The sequence below is a fragment of the Thermobia domestica genome, chromosome 12 (genome assembly GCF_964235325.1).
Source record: "Thermobia domestica chromosome 12, izTheDome1.hap1.1, whole genome shotgun sequence".
Taxonomy (NCBI): domain Eukaryota; kingdom Metazoa; phylum Arthropoda; class Insecta; order Zygentoma; family Lepismatidae; genus Thermobia; species Thermobia domestica.
The window spans coordinates 188,128,105-188,139,396 of NC_137465.1; the positions used below are offsets into that span (position 1 = coordinate 188,128,105).

Here is an 11,292-nt window from a genome sequence, read left to right on the forward strand (position 1 = left end):
AGTTTAGTAATTTTACAATGAACGACTGGCAAATAGTGTCGGTAACGAGGCGTTTTTTTTTTTTTTTTTTTTTTGTCGCCTCGAAAAAGTGATGAGAGACGAAATAAGAAATTTCGTAAATCCCGAGGGCAGCACTATGACCCAAATCTGATCAAAATATATATTGTTTTATTGTTATATACAGTGGCGGCGATTAGGGATGCGCACGAGATAAGATTTGTGGCTGTCTCGTCTCGAAAATGTGCTGTAAAAGTGATGTCTCGACTCGAAAAATGTATATTTCTCTATTGGAAGAGCCGTGTCTCGGCTCGAATTTTGTCGCGAAAATCCTGTCTCGACTCGTCTCGTGCGCATCCCTAGCGGCGATTGGACGTTAAAAGTAGGGGGGAGGGCAAGACATGATCTGAATATTTGTATATCAATGTTAGTTTATCAATTGGTATATCAATATTTTCCTACTTGCTCCTAACACTGTTTTACGAAAGGTCGTATAACTAATAGGATACTAACTTTCCCAGTTAAAATACCGTGTTCATATTTTTTTGGGTCAAAAGATCGAATATATTTCAATCAAAATTTTCCTTGTACGCCTTATATTTGGAGAACTACATATAGTGTAACCAAACCCAAAGTGTCACTTAACTCAGTATGATGTGCTTATTCCATAGAAAATACAAAAAAAAAAAAAAAAAAAAAAAAAAAACTCGATTTAGGAACCATTCAAAACTTTTGTGGCCCCTAATCCAAGATCCAATAGATTTTAACCAAAAATTTTCTTGTACGCCTTATGTCTAGAGAACTACATATAACGTAGCCAAACTCAAACTATCAACTCATTATGATGTGCTTATTCCTTAGAAAATACTAAAACTCGATTTAGAGGCCGTTCAAAAATTTTGTGGCCCTTGATCCAAAATCTAATTATTGGCCAAGATTGGTATCTTTTGATGTATTTTTTTTTGGGGGGGGGGTGATAATTCCTAAAATTCTTGTTTATTAAGTAAATTGACAAGTGCAAAGCAAGTAGACACTAGCCCTTTATACTCTTAAACAACGTAAGTGTAAGAAGAGATTTGATTCCTTGCTCATGAACATCTTAAAATTCTGTCTGGAAAATTGTGTGATCAGATTATTTGATAACAAATATGCAAAATAAATAAATAGAAACGATAATATTAATCATAGTAATGAATAATGACGCTTGTTTTGTAGAAGTTATATTGAAACTAGTGATTAATGAACAACTTATACAGGTACTTTTAATTCCACACATGCATTAAATGTATATTATTACCCTTAGAAAATGAAAGACAGTAAATACTACAAGCATTATGCTATGACATTTAAAGAAATACACAGATACAACATTAATTGCTTTGACTTGCAATTAAAACGCAATTCCTGTATCTCTCTTAACTCTACGTGAAGACAAATAACCAGTACGTATTCACACAACGGCAAATATTATATGCCACCATCTTTTTTCAATAAACCAGTAATACATACGAAAACTTTACATTTCCAAATGAAACAACATACATTAAGAAGCCTCATCTCGGCGAAATTAAAATGCCGCTAATTTTACAGTAATTATGTGATATCTTCAAATAGATAAAAGATAATTGAAATGTGGAACAAGAGCGCCCTAGACAATATTATTTTGCTTGAGGTACCGTTATCACAAGTCACCTAGTGGCTTTCTGTTTTCAGCCGTTTACAAACGCGAAAATAAATGCAGATTTTCAAAAAGGCTCGAAATCGAAAGCAGACAAGTGAGTCGTGATAACGGTATCTCATGTAAAATGATATTGTCTAGGGCGGTCTTGTTTCACATTTCGATTATCTTTTATCTATTTGAAGATATCACATAATTACTGTAAAATTAGCGGTATTTTAATTTTGCCGGGATGAGGCCTCTTAGGGGTCACTTCAGAAAAGTGGGGGCAACTGCCTAATCGCCGCCCCTGGTTATATGACTCAAAGTATAAACTAACTAACTAACTCTATGGCCTATGGAAACCGGAGGTTCAGTGCCGCGTTCACAAAAGCTCTCCACTGACTTCTATCCTTAGCTAATTGGATCCAGTTTGTACTTTGTATTCCTATCTCTGCGAGATCCATCTTAATATTATCCTCCCATCTGCGCCTAGGTCTTCCTAATGGTCGTTTTCCTATGGGTCTACCAGTCAAGACTTTGAGAGCGTTTCTACTTTCTTCCATTCTAGCTACATGACCTGCCCACCTAAGCCTCCTAGACTTGACGACCCTAACAATGTTGGGTAAACCGTATAAACTGTGTAGTTCCTCGTTATGAAGCTTCCGCCATTCCCCATTCTCGTTCCTCTTGGGTCCGAATATTCTTCTCAGGATCCTGTTCTCAAATACTTTCAGTCTATGTTCTTCCCTCAGAGTAAGCGACCATGTTTCGCAACCATACAGAACAACAGGCATGATTATCGTTTTATATATTTTAAGCTTCAAATTCCTCGACAGAATTCGCGACGACAAGAGATTTTGAACCGAATAGTAACACGAATTCCCTGCTTTTAGTCGACATTTAATTTCTTCGTGAATATGATTTTCGTCTGTTAATATTGATCCTAAATATTTGAAAGTATTCACTTTATCAAAAGTATTATTTAATATTTTAACGCCTCCACAATTTGCCGTATTACGGTCCCGACGCACTTCCATGTATTTAGTTTTCTCTGCATTTACTTCTAAACCCATGTCCCTGCAAGCGTTTAATAATATCTCTGCATTTATTTCTACTGTTCTCCTATCATCCCCTATTAAATTTACATCATCAGCATATGCCATAACCTGGTGAATGCCGTTCAACTCTAAACCCTGGTTGCTATCTTTGATTTTCCTTATGGCGTATTCCAGCACAAAGTTAAATAATAATGGCGACAACGCATCTCCTTGTTTCAGGCCATTTTCGACGTGGAAGCTCGTGGACAAAAATTTTCCTACCCGGACTTTACTTTGGGATTCACTTAAACATATCTTAATTAATCTAATTAGCTTTCTCGGTATTCCAAGCTCTGTAAGAACGTTGTATAATGTTTCTCTCCTAACCGAGTCGTAAGCCTTTCTAAAATCAATAAATAGTTGATGTACCGGGGTATTGTATTCCCACTTCTTTTCGAGTATTTGGCGAATGGTAAATATTTGGTCGATAGTTGATCGATTTCGTCTAAATCCGCACTGATAATCTCCAATAATTTCATCTGCGTATGGGGTCAATCTTGCTAACAGAATATTTGAAAGGATTTTATAGGATGTTGACAGAAGAGAAATGCCTCGATAATTATTACAGTCAGTTTTGTCGCCTTTCTTGTGAATTGGAACAATGATTGACTCTTTCCACTCTTGTGGCAATTCTTCCTTGTTCCAGATAAGGATAATGAGTTTGTGTATCTTGTTCCACAATTTTTCGCCTCCAGCTAAAATTAACTCAGCCGGAATTTCATCTACACCCGGAGATTTGTGTTTCTTTAATTTCTTTATAGCGGCTTCCACTTCTATTCGATTGGGTTCTGGAATATACGGTTCTGCGGTGTGTATCTCCTTTTCTCCACGCACATTAGTTTTTGGCTGCGTGTTCAGCAGATCGTCAAAGAAATCTTTCCATCTATTTAAGAGGCTATCCGTATCAGTGAGAACTGTTCCGTCAGATTTCTTTAATATATAAGCACGAGGTTGATAGCCTTTCTTAAATTCACTGATCCCCTTATACATGTCCCGAATATTTTTATTTTTACTATTATCTTCAAGTTCCTTAATTTTAGCTTTCAAAAAATCCCGTTTCTTTGTTCTAAAAGTTTTGGAAGTTTCCCGCCTGATATCTGCGAAATTTTGTGTAGTTATTTCATTTGGATTTTGTAGCCACCGTAATTTTGCCTGTTTTCTCTTCTCTACTAGTTTAATGCATTCTTGGTCGAACCATGGTTTGTTCCTACGTATTTCCGCGTGTCCCAATTTTTCTATTGCTGAACTTTTAATGCTATCTCTAATTTCAATCCAAGTATCCTCAACACTAGTGCACTCCGAGTCTTCTAAAACCGAGAATTTATTCGAAACTTCAATCTGGTATTCCTCTCTTACCTGGCTCTCTTCTAATTTCTTTAAATTAAATCTCTCCGTTTTCGGACATTGAGTATTACATTTATTCAACGATAATCTCTCCCGTATTATCGCTGCTACCAGGTAGTGATCAGTGTCACAATCAGCCCCTCTAAACGACCGGACGTCAATTATGCTAGATTGTCTTCTTCTATCTACTAAAACGTGATCAATTTGATTATGTGTTTTTCCGTCTGGTGATGTCCAAGTGTATTTATGAACGTCGCGATGTGGGAATTTTGTACTCTTCACGATTAGGTTTTTGGATGTTGCAAAGTTCACGAGTCTAACACCGTTGTCATTACTTTCCTTATGTAAACTTTCGTTCCCTATAATCGGTTTGAAAATACCCTCTCGTCCTACCTTCGCATTGAAATCCCCTAATAGAATCTTCATATGGTATCGCGGGAGTTGGTCAAATATCCGTTCCACTTCTTCGTAAAAACTATCTTTTATATCGTCACCCTTATCTTCAGTTGGAGCATGTACATTTAAAACAATAATATCACACCACCGTCCCTTAAGAGTAATAAAAGAAAGTCTGTCAGTAACAAATTCAACCCGTTTAATTGCTGGTAATATTCGTTTGTGAACGAAAAACCCTGTTCCTAACTGGTGATTTTTATTTCCTTCCCCGTAAAAGAACGTAAAATTTCCGGAATTTTCAGTTCCATTTCCTTCCCACCTAACTTCCTGAACTCCTACTAAGTCCTTCTTGTATTTCTCTAACTCACTCGTTACAGATTTTAACGCGCCTGCCCTATAAAGACTTCTAATATTCCATGTTCCAAATCTCATGTCCATTTTCTTTTGCTGATGTCGTGCCAAGTTATCAGTCCTTGTCCGAGGCTTTTGTGAATGTTTCTGAACAAGTACCTTTTTTTACAGGATGAGGGTGTTAGCCTTACCCAAACCCCCAAGCTGGAGGACCACTCCTAGTCGTCTGTCCGCGACTGCTTATTCAGTGTATTCGCAGCTAACCTCTATATCTAGAGGCCTTCTCCTCGATCCGCAACCTGAGGACGCGCCATGCCGTGGTGACAGGAACCCACGTTACACGGTATGACTCAAAGTATAAAAACTATAAATTGACTAAGTGATTATAAGAACACCATTAAAAACATGTATCAATGTTTAAAGATACACATTATATTCCAATAGTAAATTGCATATGGTTTAAATATAGTTCTATCTCCACCCTTCCTGTTGCCCGTGACGCGAAAGTATTCTGGTAACTTCTAGATAAGAAAAAAAAAACAGTGCATAAATTTTGTATTTAAATTTAAAAAACGAGACGAGACAGGAACGGTTGTTCAAGAATCGAGTCGAGACAAAACTTTGACAAAATTTGTGAAAAATCGGTAGTTTATTACTAACGTTAATGTGACTATATACCAATAACAATTTATATATAATAAATTGTGGAATCTCAGTAACTAATATTTTAACATTTTCAGTTGACTGCAATTATCGCTACACCGATTCAATGGTTCTGCCATTTAACGAGTTTGAAGCCAGATATTTCCAATGTTTATTTAAATAAGTTAATTTTGAATTGTCGTTGGGTTTTTTTTTCAATGAGCAATTCTTAAAAAAAATCCAAATAAAAAATTATTCAGATCTACTGTCTTATAAACACAAAATGTTTTAAATGTTAAATGCGTCTTAGTGGAATTTTCTTTTACGATGATGCACACTTATGCTGTATGCAAAAAAAAAAAAAAAAAAAAAAGAATATAACAATTCATTAAATTGGAGTTACACTGTATATTAGGGTGGAGTGAAAAGAGGCCCAAAATTTTTTTTTTCGAAATTCGATTTTGGATAGGGGGCAAAAGTTGCATCATATTATAGTACTTTACCATGGAAAATTTCAATTCTCTAAAATAATTTTTAGCCGGGGCGCAGTGGCCCTTAAGTTTGATAGATTATGCAAATAAGTGAAAAGAGGCCAATTTTTTTTAAAAAAAATCTAAATTCGAATTTGGATATGGGGCAAAAGTTGCATCATATCGTAGTACTTTACCACGGAAAATTTTAATACTCTAAAATATTCTTAGCCGGGGGCCTTAAGTTTCGTAGATTTTGTAAACAAATACACGTTTGTTGTGTATTTGTGTAATTATTAGACAGCTTTTCGCTTGAAGTAGACTGTAATTTGAGGGTGTTAAGATTCGTTGTCGTGACGAGTTGAATTTTTAAAGCTCCCGAAGTTCATATTCTGTGTTACAGGCTACATCAAGAAGGAATTCACCACTAAGAGGTGGCTGCCGTCGAGTTCAAGCCCACACACCCGCAAACATTAGATTAAATGTTTTATAAGTTTCGTTCACGTCTTCCTGCAGAATATTGCGACTTTGTCTCAAAAGTATCGAGTCAATTTTGGAACGAATAAAGAAATCGCTCTCTCGTGCCGCACATACTGAAAGAAGTTTCACTAATTATTTCCACTAATCTTTCCACTACTTGCGTATGATATTTCAACTCAGGGATATCAATACATGTATTTTCTGAAGCGCGAATTTCTTGCAATTTTTCATGTCTCATAAGTCACTATTAGCGTTCTGTTATGTTACACTCATTCCAGTTTATCATTTTTGTGTAATTATTAGTCTCGAAGTTTAATACTGGCACTTCGAAGGAACGGTTTCAGAAGGTTTACACTGCTTTCTGGATTGAAATATTTTATCAGCAGCATTGACTGGAGTCTTGTATAGTTCTTGCAAGCATCGCGGAAGTTTTATGGTCAGGAACAAAGGTTTAGCTCCGTATTTGACGAGAGGTTTCAGTTTGATGTTGAACCACACTGGTGCATATACTTTTACCACGAACTTTGATAGAGTTTTGAGCCCCTCTGAAGGATTTGTCATTGATATATACACCTATAGAAGGTCTGCAACCCACTGTTAAACAGCAAATATGCCCAAGTTTCCCAGGTTTTTGAATCTGCTAGGCTTTTATCTCAGTCATCTTATTACAGATTGGAGTATTTTACACAAGTGCCTCTGATCATAACTGAGATCAGGCACGTTTAGGAGTGTAGGAGATTCTGAAGAAATCTTTTCGAAGCCGTACTGAATTTGTTTCACAATTCACAAATGATCTACCAATAGAGCCAAAGAAAGTGTAAGGGCCAGACTTACACCATCGATTTCTTTTAGTAAATGACGAAGTGGTAGTTCAATGAACTGCAATAACTATGTGCACCACTGCAAGGACCTTCCTAAATGGTTTTCGAGCACTGTAATCACTCCTCCTTTTGACACAACATTAATATTAGTGCCATCGCAGCCGCTAGCTATCACATCTGATAGGTCCACATTATTTTCTTGTAATTCGCGGCAGATGAAACTAGCAATATTCTTTGCTGATGCTGATCCCGTCAAAGCATTTCCGGCATAACCGACAATTTGTTTACCGGTTCTACACGGATAGAACAATGTTCTTCTATCTTCATATTTCTGACTTCCGGACATCGTGAGCGTTTGGTCTTTCTTCCAATCAAAATAGATGGCACGAGGTTTCACTTTGTTAACAGTCTCTAGTTCTTACACTTATATCATTTTTCACAACCTCTTTGAATTTTACTTCTGTCAAGTATATTTTGGGACTGCTCTAGACTCACATATTAAAAATCTTCCAAAACCGCAGTAGCAATTGTTGCAATTTTTCTTCTAGTCACGCCGGTTTTCTCCTTCACTTTTGCTAATGTTGGGATAAATTTTCTCATTTGCGTGCATCCAATCTGTGCTTGCTCTCTTGTCTTCTTCAAAGGATATTTCCAACTAAAATTGATCTCCTCCAGCTTCAGTGTGTTCTTTATTGCCTTCCTATCTTGTTTCCGAAGATGACAAGTAATCTGAAGATTCGATAATGTAACTATAGTAGAGTATAATACGCTTTGGTTGAAAGCTTCACCGTAAAATCGCTTTTTGGCTTTCCTTCCTTCTCTTTTCTTGAATTTCTTTATCCAAGTAATATCAAAAATACCGAATATCATTTTTTATTCACCATCCAGCAACACAACTAGGCTAGTTATCGCCCGGGGCAAGAACTCGCCTTAGCACCTCCCGACCAACCAAACCAAAAGGCTCCCCAACTATACCTGATATTGGCATCAGACAGTAGTTCTCCAATTCCATTCTTTCTTCAAGTGGTAAAGCTTGATTTCAAAATTGCATGACATAATTGAATTTTTAGTACAAGATAAAACATTAAACTACTTTGTAACTGATTAACAAGTAATCTGAGAGTAGCATGCTTGGCACATTCTTACAGTCTTAACGAAATAACTGCAAATCGCAATGTTTTTGGAATTATATCAGGATGTGGATATGTGTAGAATGAATCAACAGTCTGTTGCTTTAGAATAGAATATTTAATTATGAAAAACAATCAAGCTGTTGTTTTGAGTGTACTCGAACATTTTACAAATCTCTTAAATCGTTGTAAGTTAAATGAAAACACAAAAAGCTGGAACTAAAATTTAACCTTGCGGGCTCTTTTGGATGCAGAGGTTTTTATAACGTCCTCAAAACATAGCTTTGAAGCTAACTTATGATCTATGGATATGATCCTAAGGGTGGTGAGTGGTTGTTGCCCTCTTAAGTTTCTGAGGTAATTTTTTTTATGATTTTTAGTTTGTTAAAACTCCTTTCTTTGCTTTATAGTGAAAATAATTATTTGCCCTGTTTTGCGCTCTCCAATTCGGCGCCCGGGGCACAAGCCCCTTTCCCCCTACTTACGTCACTGTCACCACCAACCAAACTCTTATACTATTAACAATACTGCCAAAAGTTCATTGTAGGGTATAAGAAGACATTAAATAGCAAAAAGCTTTTTTTATGACAAACTCGCAAAATGCTTATAGTTGATCACTTTTCGTCTTATTATTCCCAAGTTTCAGGACCATTGCGCCCCGGCTAAAAATAATTTTAGAGAATTAAAAAAAATCATGTTGTTATCTATTGACAAAGGATGCATCTTTTGCCCTCTATCCACAATACAAATTAAAATCTACATTCAGCGAAGATTTGTTAAATTGTTACATAGTAAACGGAAATTGATTTGCAAAATCTCAAACTTAAAGCCCCTTGCGCCCCGGCTAAAAATTATTTTAGAGAATTGAAATTTTATATGGTAAAGTACTACGATATGATGCAACTTTTGCCTCCTATCCAAATTCGCATTTCGAAAAAAAATTTTTTCGCTCCACCCTACTGTATATGCTGTATATATACCAGTGATTCTCAGGCTTTTTTTTGGGGGGGGGGGGCACGGCTTTCTTTCTTGAGTGTACTCCCGAAACACTAAAAGTTGACAACACTGCGACAGACTGCCTCACGCACAGTTTGTCATCAATTCTAGCCTTTGTGTACTAAACGACAACCTCATTATTTTAATTAATTACTGGTGTCCATTCTTGAATATCTCTAAAAAAGAATAAACATTTGTATACCTTTGGAATATTTTTCTTGTTGCTTTCTTTTAAATGTATATTGCATTAGACCTATGTTATTATTATTATTACTATTATTATTATTATTATTATTATTATTATTATTATTATTATTATTATTATTATTATTATTATTATTTTACCTTCATTGTCGCACTGTTTCGCAGGTTTTGCGGCAGAACGGTTGGGAACCATTGGTATATACTTACAAGACTTAACTGCTGTCCACAAAAGAGTGGGTCCCACAACTTGGAAGGAAGACGTGAGAGGTTGACAAATTCGAAGCAAGTTTGCGAGGGAAGAAATAAAAATGCAGGGGATTGGATGCAAAGAATTAAACTCTTTATGCAAATTATTTACACAATGCAAGAGTGGTTTGTGGTTTGCAGAATATTTAGTCCTGGTGAGAAACGATTATTAATATTATTATTAATTCGTTTGTTTCTTGTTGTTACATTATTTTATTACACTTTATTGTAAAGAATATGGTAGTCCTTCGGCCAATGGCGCTGATTTCTGTATAACTTTGGGGAAGGGGAAGAATCCATTCAGGAATGCGCGTTTCATTGTTAGATTTCCAAGCAAATATATCGAGTTTTTGCGGTGTCCAAGGAAACTTTCGGGGAGCCCGGGGGGTCCTTGTCATTCCAAGATCGGCGCCCATTCTTCGCTCCGCTGCATCACCAAAGAGTGGTACACCAAAAAAGGTGCAAGCCGAAATAATGCATTTATCCTGCATCCATGGATAAAATCTGAGTGGTTTTAGTAACGAAACCATATCTGCACCAAATATCAGATACATGCAATTAGGCGGTTAAACAAATATAAATGCTCAAATTTAAATACGATTACTTGTTCTATTTTGACAATTAAATTTTCAGAGAAAACAGTTTTTTTAAGCTGCAATTAAAATAGTTTTAAACCGGCAAATTGCCTGCAAATTTAATGCCAGATTGCACACATAGTAGCATTTATTAGCGTCAGATAGACAAGAAAAAGTGCAGATAATGACATCTACTGGCGTAACTGTTTATGATATTATCAGGATTAGCGCCAAGTAGATTGAGATATTTGCCGTTTATTGTTAGAGTTGAGTTGATTTTGAGTTTAACGTCCCTTTCAGCAGTGAGGCTATATGAGACGAGACCTACTGATTATAGTGGAATCCGAACCACATGAGCTCCCGCCGGGAGTCGAACCCGGGTCTCCCACGCTACCCGCTTAGCCATGAAGGAGCTCATGCTTATTTTTAGAATATACTTTTTATGTCCTTAGAGTATATCTTATCTGTTAGTATCTGAAGTGCCCACTCTTGGCACGGATAGAATAATTTTGTGGCCAGTAAATGATCGCTTTCCCCCTTCCCCCTAGAATACATATTTCAATAAAGCTACAATGACAAGTGATCTAGTTGTTCTTTTGCCTAGTCGTTTATGGTAGTTTGAGTTACATAAAGAGATATCTATTTACTCTTGAAGTGTTTCTACACAAACTATCTTCAGAGCAAAAAAATACAAAAAAATGGTATTTCTCATTTTTTTTTTTTTACACTTACTACTCAGCCTCACCCCCACTAACTCCCCAATTTTCATTACTTTCTTAAACAATAATCTTTCAGTTACACATTTAAAGTAGGGATAACCACATTTTTTTCGAATAATACTTTTTTCGAAAAATGGCTTTTTCGAAAACGAAAAACGAAAAAT

The 11,292-nt window shown here is 36.1% G+C and overlaps 1 long non-coding RNA gene across 1 annotated transcript in view; it reads left to right on the forward strand.

Annotated features, from left to right (window-relative positions):
- LOC145665835 (uncharacterized) overlaps positions 1–9,951 on the forward strand; it is a 134,177-nt gene extending 124,226 nt beyond the window's left edge. Inside the window, exon 4 of the long non-coding RNA XR_014127665.1 lies at positions 9,754–9,951. This is a non-coding gene — a long non-coding RNA (uncharacterized LOC145665835). The remainder of the gene's footprint in view (positions 1–9,753) is intronic.
- The last annotated feature ends 1,341 nt before the right edge of the window (positions 9,952–11,292 follow it).